General features: G+C 46.6%; 1 protein-coding gene across 2 annotated transcripts in view; it reads left to right on the top strand.

Annotated features, from left to right (window-relative positions):
• The window catches only part of LOC120841783 (organic cation transporter protein), a 36592-nt gene that overhangs the window by 89 nt on the left and 25181 nt on the right, over window positions 1-11322 (top strand). Inside the window, exon 1 of one of the 2 annotated variants that reach the window (XM_040212753.3) lies at window positions 750-1081. The exons of the other annotated variant lie outside the window; for it this stretch is intronic. The gene's annotated coding sequence lies outside the window, so the exon portion shown is untranslated. Of the gene's footprint in view, window positions 1-749; window positions 1082-11322 lie in introns of those variants that run through there. 2 annotated transcript variants of the gene reach the window in all.

Below are 11322 nucleotides of genomic sequence, written 5' to 3'. Positions count from 1 at the left end.
ACGTCGAAAAGGTTCATTCATTCGAGGGGAAGAACGGAATATTTTACCCACACTCTGGAGCGCACTTATCGGCGCGTTTTTCTGGCGCCGGCTTGTCTTCGCAGGAAAGCAATCTCGCGCGCAAGGAACCAAACTTTACTATACTTCGTTTCACCTGATGTTGTACCGCAGCGAAGGCTAGAAGCGCGAGCTCATAACGCTTGCGCCACCGGGATGTGGCCCAGAGCAAGGAGCTCGCGCTTGTAGCCTTTCCTGCGGTACATCATAAGGTGAAACAGAGTATAGAAAGAGAGAGAGAAAAAAAAAAAAAGAAAAATCTTGTCACTCGCGAAAATCGGTTTTCGCAAGTAGCTTTGCTTTCTCATCCCTTATTTCACACAGGCGATTGAACTGGTTAAACCACAGTAGTAAAACCACTAAAACCGTGTTCGCGAAGCGGTTGAAGCGGTTGCGAACGCGGTCACGCGCAGTCACGCGGTTGCTGAAAACGAGAGGATCCACTTAGCGGCTGCGGAAAGTTTGCCACTTCTTGACATCGCCGACGATGTGAAAAATGTAGCCTGCGTCTTTTTTCAGCCGTGAAACGGTGAAACTGGTGAAACTAGCTCCCTGGGTGAAACTAAGTGAAGCCGAGCATAAAACGGCCATGAAACCGGCAGCGTCAGGACGGTCAGGTTAGATTAGAACTTAGTCCATCTGGCCTATTGATGTCTGGCCAGTCTGGCAACTATTGTGGAGGAGGACGAGAAAGAAGGAGAAGGGGCGGGAGGGGTGTTGTCGCTGGTGTCGCGCGCCGGCATGTGTTCGTGGTGTGGTGGTGCGTGGTCGCGGCCAGTTTAGCGGTTTAGCCAACGAAGTCACGGATCCTTGGCATGCGTGCGCGCCTGTTGAGCGGTCCCTCATTGGCGCCGCCAACTTGACGAGGCTTGTGCAACATCCGGAGTTTAACCCTTTCGCTTTCGGTCAGTTTTCCTCGAGCTGTTTTCCTCGACGGCCTGCCCCGCTCGCACGCACCTTGCCGCTCTGCGCTTGGGCGACTCTTCTTGCCGTCGGGCCCCGTCCAACGCTGTTCCGAGTCCAGGTAAAGGAGCCAGCCCGAAACAATTAGAAACTTAGCTGCCTCCCCGCCAAACAGTCAACCAGTCTCTGGGAACGCGTGCAACTCGACAGGCTCTTTCGTTCAGAAAATACTAACTAAAAAAAGAAAAAGTAAAGATCACTTTTCTTTTAAGCATTAAACGGGTTGAAATAGAAGATTATTTTTTTCGTAGGGTTCTCACATCTGTTTAAACAACCCTATTTCGCTCCAAGTTTGCCGGCTCTAGGAACGTGGGAGTCGTGATTCGGACTTCCTCGCACGCATCGCTCTGCCGCGTCGTTCGCGTAATTTAAAGAGTAAAATAAAGCGTGTTTCACGTGCAGCGGTTTTGGCCCTAGAGCGGCGCGCTTTCTGCCGTCGCGGCGCTCTAGCCAGCACCAGCAATTCAGCGGCACGAGCGCCGCGACGGCAGAAATCGCGCCGCTCTAGGGCCAAAACCGCTGCATGTGAAACCCGCTTAAAGCTGTACGCACTACGTTGTGCATGTCGACCGTAAATGGCTATACGCACGACGAGTTGAGTTTGTGCCATTTGGGTCACCCTTTTTGGACGGCGCGTATCACAGGGGAGCATGCAACCCCCCGCCTGCGTTCACAGTCTGCGGAATTACAAATCCATTAACCCGCGTGGCCCTCCGTAAACGCCGCTTCGCGGCGTCCAGCCGGCAACCCAAGCCCGCTGTCCCCCATTGCACCTCCGGAAAGGAAGTCCTATACTATTCAGTTCAGCGAAGTTTCATCGACAACATGTGTTTTTCTTTTTTTTTAACAGTGATAATTGTAAAAAAATAAATGTAAATATCGCCAAATGAAAATGTTTGAGGAAAAACAAAACAAGTAAGCTTATGCTGCAGATTGAACTTGGGATCTCTGCGTATAAAGCGGACGCCTTGTACGGTTGGCGCTGTGACATCGATAAACCTGCAAGTGTGTATTGTGATTGCGATATATGCGCAGGTGGGAAACAGGTTCACTATCTCAATGAATCGAACGAGAAATGTAACCCACGTGGCAAATTTGCAGTTCAGTAAAAAATGTGCAATGAGTTTCTTTCATCGCCGTGCAAAAGGCACCGACAGAAATTTGTGGAAGAAAGTGTGACCTAACTATGCTCCAGAAAGTTTGACAAAATGCTTCTATTACATTACATAATTTAGTACTACTGGAAGTTGAGCGCCGCTTAAATTTGCGCGGTAAAGAAATGCTCGTGACAGACTGCCGAGATGGATCAAATTGCACCGGGGCAGCTTGTCTCTTGTATGTCGGTGTGTCTTGGCGGCTCACCAGGCCAGGAAGAGAGTAGCTCAGAAACTTGGGCAATTGCCCAGTCTCCCACACGGTGCTCAACTCCCATCTATTTTCTGCTCTGGGAGCAGAAATCCCCCGTTGATCTGTGGCATACATTGTCCTGGCGTCGCAGTGTGCGTGCCACAGAAAACTGCCTGCTCTCGGGCTTGCAGGCATCCAATGTTAATGGGAACATCCGACTGCAGATGCAATAGACACCAGTGAAGATGCTATGTAGCGTACATACCTACGTCTGAACAGTTGATTTGTTCCGGTATTGATTTCAAGATGATACGCTCTCTTGCAAAAACGGGACATGGCGCCTCATTGAGATCAAATGACTGGACACCGGGAATGAACCTTTAGATCGGGACTTTCCCAATATAGAGCTGGAATCGATAGTACGAAAATTAAAGTGCCGGAGAATGGGACAAGGAAGGCGAGACAAAGTGCTACTATTGACTGAACTTTAATGCGGAAAAAAGCGGAAATATATACTTTGAAACCCTTTATTTTTGCGGCCCCTATTTTTCGCGAATCGGTCCAAGAGGATTAATCGCGGCCACTAAATTTCGTGAATTCCACGAGCCTGCATTGAAACCCTTAAGGACCGAAATATTTGCATGCCCTTAAGTTTCGCGAATTTTTAAATTTGCGAACATTAAGGGTTTTACAGTATGCCCTCTACTCGCAGTGATGATTCACTCTACTTAAATTCTTTTTGTGTTAGGTGTAATCACGATGCACCGATGCATTTTCGTAGCAATGCACCACCTTTCCATTCTAATTAGGATTCATCTTAAAGCTTTCTTTGTAAAGTGCTCATTTCAAATATTGAGGCCTTACTGTGTGACATCAGAATATTTGTTTTCTCTTCTGGAGCAACTTACTAGAAAAGGAGCAAAAATCTCTCTTGCTGACTGAGGTAGCAGCCGTGACTTCAAACTCGTAAATTATGCCGCGGCATGCAGCTAATGCGGAGCGCAAGTATCGTCGGCTACTTTTGCAGCTGTTGTAGCGATGTTGGAATGCCCAGCTCTGATTGGCTGTGGTTGAAGGATAGTGTGTAGACCTCTATGGTAGCTATTCCACGACATTCCGGCGGCTTCAGGTTCCTAACCGGAGGTACTTTATAGGACTTCTCCATCGGATGACGAGCTCTCATCCTCTAAATTTAATTCCGAAAAGCGTCGAAAGTCTGCGTCAGAAGAGCCAGTGCTCCCGTTGGCATTACTGTCAGAGCGGCTGGTATGTAAAGTGAGCATCACTTGCACGGAGCGTCTAATTTGAAAACTATAAATAGCCCTGCAATGCGAAACAATGTTCGAATAGAATGTTTACAATTCACCAAATAGCAAATGGCAACACCTCGTGCAGTTTCCCATTTAGGCGGGCACTTTCAAACGTGTAATCAGTCGTACATGCACTGCGACGACTGTCAAAGGGTTAAAGGCGTCATTTTTGTAACATTAACGCGCAATTGCCCCAACGTTGCGTCTCCTCCGAAAATGTGAAGTTGAAGTGTGCAGGTACGATGATTGCAACCATCGCTAAAAGAAAACATTTATTTTAATCTAGATATTTGTCTTTGCTTCGTCAGTGAGTCCAGCTCAAAGTAGAAGGAATAAAAACACTGAGTACTTTCACGGAAAATCACTCTTTCATTTTGTGACCGGAAATAAACATTCGTTGTTGCTAAATGAAAGAGTGTGGTTGTCTGTGAAAGTACAGTGTTTTTATTCCCTCTATTTTAAGTATTCTTAATTGCAACACGCTCGCCTTAAAGGGCAACTCTGCTTAATTCCGAAAAATTTAGGCTTACATGTGATTCCATTTCACAAAGCACTACTAAACAACTCTACGTCTTCGGATTCGCGAAATGTGAAATATTATTTGTGTAATCGTAATTTAAACACCAGCTGATACTGAAACCGAAACTTCGGTTGCGTCAGGCAACATTGGTCTCGTGTGGTCAGAGTCATGGGCACGTCACATCAAACCACATGGTCTTGTGACGTTCAGGAGGGGGGCGAGAGACAGGATACGCGACGCGCGCAGGTCTCTTCGCGTGGCGTGGACGGTGACGGCCCGGGCGAGAGGGGGAAGGGGAGAAGACGAAAGAGAAAGGGAGCGGAGAAACAGACCGATAAGCACGCAGGCCAGCGCAAACGAGCGCATCCGCGTTACGGTGACCACGTGAACGCCCGGTCAGCCAACACCGGAAGGAGAAACTCATGACGTCATGGTTCAATTTCGCTCTGAGAAGTAAAAACAAACAAAACGTGAGAATGACGTACACATGCCTCTGACGTAGTGGCTCAACATTTGCCGCTCAAACTCCGTCGCATTGACTGCGCTGACGATTGCGCTTCGCGTCGCACGCTAGAGTTGGCAGATTTCGGCGACTTGGCTCACTTGAAGGTTTGCTGGCCAGTTTATTAAATATATAGACGGAATTAGATCGTAATATTTGACATGGGGTCTTCCTATATGATACTGAAGAGGGCTACATAGTTTTCTAAATAACAAAAATGAAGCGGAGTTGCCCTTTAACGAGTCCAGCTCTGCCTCACATCTCATTGGAGAAACAGATTCTGCGTGCTTGTATTTGGAAAAGATAAATCGAAGGGCCTAATTTTCTATTCTTTCACTTTGAGAAACTCCACATTTTCTTTATGAATCCCATAGAGCGCACAAATATTCTAATAGTGGATGTACGTGGCACTCGTAAGCAGTTAAACGAATGTTACTATGAGCATGCCGAGATGCCTTCTTAAAAACGGTAAATTTTTCTTAGCTTTTGCACAAACATAGTCCACAATTACTTAAACTCTTTTACTTTAGTTAATCGCACTCTACAAATTCTATACGGATAACATCTACAGCGACCTTGGAAGTGTAGTTTACATGGGAGGGAGGAAAAACAGGGTGTGATAAAAATGAAAAAAAAACAAAAAAAACATTATTAATATTTTACTTTTGATAGAAGGGTTATTATCACTACCTATACCATGTGCCCATACATTCAGACTAGGACGAGTACGCCTCTTCAAAGTCATCAGCATTCCAACCCGATATCGTCTCATGACCCCCTTAATTACTGACTTTTTTTTTTTTTTTTTCATTTATTTAGTCATATCTTACACATGGGGACTTGAACGATAAAGCGAAACATACAACAAAGTAATCTTAGTGGTTAAAGTATTTAGGGCTCAAACCGCCTCGTCCACCCTGTCCTAATAACTGAACTCTAGAGTCCTGAACTAACAGACTTCTGCACACGAATATTACGAGAAATAATTCAGACTAAATCTGATTGTAATATAGCAAACTCTATCATTTTGGGCACATTCACGGGCGTCTCTTATCACGATCAAGGAGGTATATTTTCAGACTCCTCTCCTACATGCTCTGTTTTAAAGGTAAAATGTTTCCATTAGTCTTGGTAATCGTCTTGTTTCTTCTAAGTTCAGTAGTTCAGAACTTCGCAGCCATTTAGACGTGTACTCTAAGTGGTTCTCAAACGGGAGTCCGCGGACCTTCTGGGGTCCGCGAAGCACTGCCTCATCGGTCAAGCTCGGCAATAAAGGTCGTGTTATTTTTAGATTGTGTAGAAGCATTCCAGTTTTCGGATGTGTCATGGCAGAAAAGGTGTCTCGCACTGGCGGATCAGACACTGGCTCCAGAGCAGTTGCTTGCAGTCACTGCCTCAAAAACTTTTTGGGGACATCTCAAGAGGTTCACCAATATTTCTTTTTGCTTGTTTTAAACTTGTCGTTTCGGAAGGAACTTTCCACGTGGAACAACGTTGAACCACCAAAAATATACAAAAAATAATGTGTAGCATGTATGTTGCTCGTGTAGCCTTTGGCAAAACTTGCTTGCCTTCCAACCCCCCCTTGTCCCTAAAACGCGTTGAGGGTGTCCCAGTACAATAGAAAACTCCGTGGCCGTCCTTCTGTCTGGTTTCAATTAGAAGAGACCTCAAAGGGACGGCCAACATGGACAGCTTCGCTCCCTCCGACAAGGAGGGCGGGAGGCAACGCTTACATTTTGTTGCTCTGGCACAGTTTTTTTACAACGAGCTCACAAATACCAGCTCGTCTAGAAAAACCGCGTCCTCGTCGAAGAAAAAAAAAAAAAAGTTGGGGGTGTGGGGATTGGCACGACGTCAGAAAGCCAGGGCCCAGAGGCTCCTCTTAGTTTTGTTCCACCTTTAGGTCTGAGCTGTTCTAAACTAAAGCCGACTAGCATTTTTTTTATTTTTCAAATTTTCGGTGATTAACAGTGCAGCCCCCTTAGCCCGTACCTTAATTCGGTCCTGGGTAGGGAGGTCTTGAGCCAAATGCACGGGGCTCAGCAGATTGCCCAGCACCCCTGGAAAATGACAGCGGGTTCCGGAGTCCCTGAATATCTACAAGGTTATTCAAGGAGACGCCAGGCTCTTTAAATCGACCGCAAAATTCGGTTTGTTAACCTATCGCGCTACGACTTTGTGCAGCGTTGCCCACAGATGGTGCATTTCTTTTTTGTGAAATTTGCAAAGAGCGAATTTACCCGAGGAAAAAGTAAAGAAATAAGAAGGCTTAGCTTCTATGGAAACGCAGCGATGCCACCGGTCTTCAAACAACATGGCACCGTTTCGCACGGGAGACAAGAGATGGCGCAAGCGGTCGCGACGCCAACTGCCGCCAACGAACGAGCAGACGACGCCGAGAGCCGACGTCTTTAGCAGACAAGAAACTGCAGTTCCTTGTCATTACCGCGCCTGTTTTTGTTTCTGCTACTTTCGCCGCCTGCGGAACGCGCGCCGCTTTTTAGTCAAAAAGATTGTCCGCTAAAGACGCCGGCTCTCGGTGCCATATGCTCGTTCGTTGGCGGCAGTTGGCGTCGCGACCGCTTGCGCCATCTCTTGTCTCCCGTGCGAAACGGTGCCGTGTTGTTTGAAGACCGGTGGCATCGCTGCGTTTCCATAGGAGCTAAGCCTTCTTATTTCTTTACTTTTTCCTTGGGTAAATTCGCTCTTTGCAAATTTCACAAAAAAAAAAATGCACGATCTCTTGGTAATGCTGCACAAAGTTGTAGCACGATAGGTTAAGAAACCGAATTTTGCGGTCGGTTTAAAGAGCCTGGCTTCTCCTTGAATCACCCTGTAAGACATTTTTCTTGTCGATAATGGTACGGAACACCGTTTTATCGAAATGGACTATCGTATCTCTTCCGTTGCACCACAAGTGGAGTTTTTTTTTTTTTTCAAAGCAGCATCGAGCAATTGTTGGTCTTCGATCGTACGCACTTTGTTTTTCTACTTGTATTTTTATCGAGCGTGTGCATTGCTTCCTATGCGCATTCTTTCTCCGCTCCCTGCGGATCATTGGAGAAGCTCGAGGACTCGTCCAGCTGTATGCTACAACCGTTTTCTTCGAGTCCCTCGTCATAATGGATGGAAATGAAGCGATTACTGGGTGCCCCGCTCCGCCTTGTCAGCCGCTCTGCGTCGTGTCGGCCGAACGTCCGCACCTTCCCGTAGCTTTGTTTCTCAGTCTCTTTCTGGAGTGAAGGTTTGGCTTCTTGACGTTGGAAAGCCTCCCTTCTGCTTGCAAGAGTTGCTCGGAGCTCGGGTCGAGTCCTGCGCAGTTGTAAGCGGCAACGATGCCAACACGCCGCCACGTTTGTTAATGCGGAAGCACTAACTGTCCCATGGAACGGAGGCAGCGTTGTTTGTAACCGCAAAACACGGCGAAAAAACTCCCTATGTAGAATGGCTCTTAAACTGGCTGCGACGTGGCTGGTGCGCCGGATAGTTCCAAGGAACGCCACCCCACAGAGTGGCACTGCCGCAGCAGCGCACGCCCGCTGCTTCCCAGAGGCTGGCCGGCCTCTGCAGAGGAGAGCAGGGTGCGCAGCTTGTAGGAATACGCTACGTATATGAATGCTTTTGCATTTCTACACGTAAGCAGTCTTAAGTGTCCTCCTGTAATTTTTGTTTATCTGCGCCGGGATGTGCCTTTATGAAGTGCTCGCTCGTTAATTGGTTAGGAAATGACTACGGGACAAGATTCTCCAGTGCCCCGAGGAATTGAGAAAAATCTTTGAGGATTTTTGGCTCCTCATATTATCAAATTGCTCTTTGCCAATGGATAGAGAAGATGTACCGAAATCGAGATGAATGTGACCGTTTTTGCCGCGCGTGGAGGGGATCTGCTTTTATAAATTTACGGGTCTGGCACCAAAACAGTTGGCGTCGACAGAGGCCTCGAACGTTTTGTGGGTGGGCTGCTACGCGGGATGCTTGTGTGCACTTCCAATTTGATCCTTGCGTCGTGTCGGCTGCCAAGCGCATACCTTTCGCGGCGAACATTTTCCGCCGCGTGGCTTTTCTCGTCGAGAAGGAACGTATGCCAACTCACCACAACGATGCCACGTGCGAGCTACTTGCGAGAATTACACTTTTTAAATCAAATCGTTAGAGAGCCTCGCCACTGCCGATGAGCTAGTTAAAATATACCGCGCTTCAAAACGAGTTTCTCCTACAGAGCGACGCACCACCATCGACGAGATGGGAGGGGAGTAATTCCTCGTGGGCTCTGCAACCCCGACGGCAGCTGCAAAGTACTAAACACAGGCGGTTAAACATTCATGCCGGAAAACTCTGAGGTCAAGGACCTCCGTAAATCGGTTCAGACGTTACCGGCGTGCGTAAAAGCGTATTGCTCCATCTCTTTGCCGTCTAGGAAAAAGTTTGGCGTCCGACTCGGGCAAAATCGATTGAAACTGGCTCTTCTCTGAGCCTTGTAAGGCGTCGTTCCTAAAATCTGTGTCTCGCCGTCTTCTCGATACCTCACGACAATCCGGTCTACGTCGCTCTAAACGACGACTATAAAAAAAAGTGAGCAGTCCGACATTAAACCAAGGTAGTTGGCCAAATTGGGTCTGTTCTCGCGAGCGTGCACCTCTCCCTGCGAAAAATGGCGAGATGCACCACCGACAGCGCGTCTTTGGGCATCTTGCAACCAGTGAGACGCCGAGACGTCTGCCGCTTTGCGCCACACTCTCGTCGAGTTACATTTGTCGCTTGGGGCTGCTCGGCGATCGACGACAGAATCCGTGGGCCAGTCTTTTAGTCGTTGAATCAATCGATACGGCCAAATCAGTTGGACTGCGTCACCTGGCCAAAGATTTTTAATTTTACCAATTAACTCCGATTAAATTTAAAATTAATTATGCGTGACGTAGACTTTTCTATCTATTTATTTTATTATTTATTACGCGTTACCCCGCTGCACCGAGAGGCATTATTGGGGGGGGGGGGGGGGTGCATTTGTACGAGAAATATGCTCAATCAAAACTACGCGGAAGAAAGAGATTTTGTGCATCAAAATAGTGCTGCAAAATCGTAATGCTTTGACAAAGGGAACCCACATTGGTATCAAAATAACGCGACCAAGAAAGGTGAATTTCGGTACGGGCACGCATATCAAGACACGCATATTGCTCAGTTTCATGTTTGAAAAATAAAAAAAAGTAATCTTATTATATGCCGACCTTAGCAATCATCACATTTACGGGGATCTTGAAAAACGGTCAACCCAGACACAATGTTGTGGAGCAAGCCTTCTGAAAACGCACATTCACAGAAAGAAAATGTACTTTTCTTGCACCCAACTATCCCGTGATAGTTTATTTCAAAAAAGGGCAGTATATTACATTGGAATAGTGTCATCGGGCAACTCGTTTCATCATTTGATAGTAGAGAGAAAAAAATGAAAATTTGAATACATTGGTCCTGGCTGTAAACTCTCAAATTTTCTTAGAATGGTCTAGTTTTCTTGATACAAAGTGTGGTGGCGCTATTAGTTTAGATCTACCCAGTCCAGCTTGATCATGGTATATCTGATGTAAAAGTCTCGTGCAAAAACGGCATCTTCTAGCGTTTAATGGTTCCGAGTCTAATTAACGTATAAGGGCACTAACACTTTGCTTGTGACTAATTTTTTGTAACGAGTCTAGCTGCTGCTTTTCTTTGTATTTGCTCAATTGTCTGTTCTGAATAGTATTCTTTAGGGCCCCAGAGTATGCAGGCATGTTCCAGAAGGTGTTCCAAGTAGCGGCCAGGCTCTTTAAATCGACCGCAAAATTCGTTTTTTTAACCTATCGCGCTACAATTTTGTGGACCATTGCCCACAGGTGGTGCATTTTTTCTGTGAAATTTGCAAAGAGCAAACTTGCCTGAGAAAAAAGTAAAAAATATAAAATGGCTTAACTCCCATGGAAATGGAGTGAAGCCACCGGTCTGCAAACAATAGGGCACCTTCTTGTTTGAAGACCGGTGGCTTCACTGCGTTTCCATGGGAGTTGAGCCATTTTATTTTTTTTTACTTTTTTCTCAGGTAAGTTTGCTCTTTGCGAATTTCATAGAAAAATGCACCACCTGTGGGCAATGCTCCACAAAATTGTAGCGCGATAGGTTAAGAAAACGAATTTTGCGGTCGATTTAAAGGGACACTGACAGGGTATTTATGCTCGCCGAGGTTTTTAGTTGTACGTGACATATGAGAGCTCAACTACCCAGAACAGAATTTGCGGCTCGAAATTCGGTTTCTTTCCGCCCGAAAACTGCCGATCAAGAACTGGCCGGTTCGAGTCTCGCTCACTCTCTTTTCCGCGGTCACGGGCCGTTTTCTAAGGTATCGATGCGACCACCAAATTTAATCAAAGTCGTAGGTCACTGAAGGCACACACTCAATATTAAAAATATAAAACCCATTTTTTGTGGCTTCTAAAAAGCTGCAAATACGTTGATTGAAAAAAAAGTTCCACAGACAACCGGAAGCATTCTGTGCGTGCGTGCGTCGTTTCGCGTATCGTGGGACTCGCAGGGACGGCGATGGCAGCGGACGACGGGCGTGGGACCTCTATTTCAGAACTGTCGTTCGC

The sequence above is a fragment of the Ixodes scapularis genome, unplaced genomic scaffold, assembly GCF_016920785.2.
Source record: "Ixodes scapularis isolate PalLabHiFi unplaced genomic scaffold, ASM1692078v2 PGA_scaffold2__306_contigs__length_199485367, whole genome shotgun sequence".
NCBI lineage: Eukaryota > Metazoa > Arthropoda > Arachnida > Ixodida > Ixodidae > Ixodes > Ixodes scapularis.
Note: the sequence above shows the minus strand (reverse complement) of the source record. Positions and strands in the feature narration are given on the sequence as shown.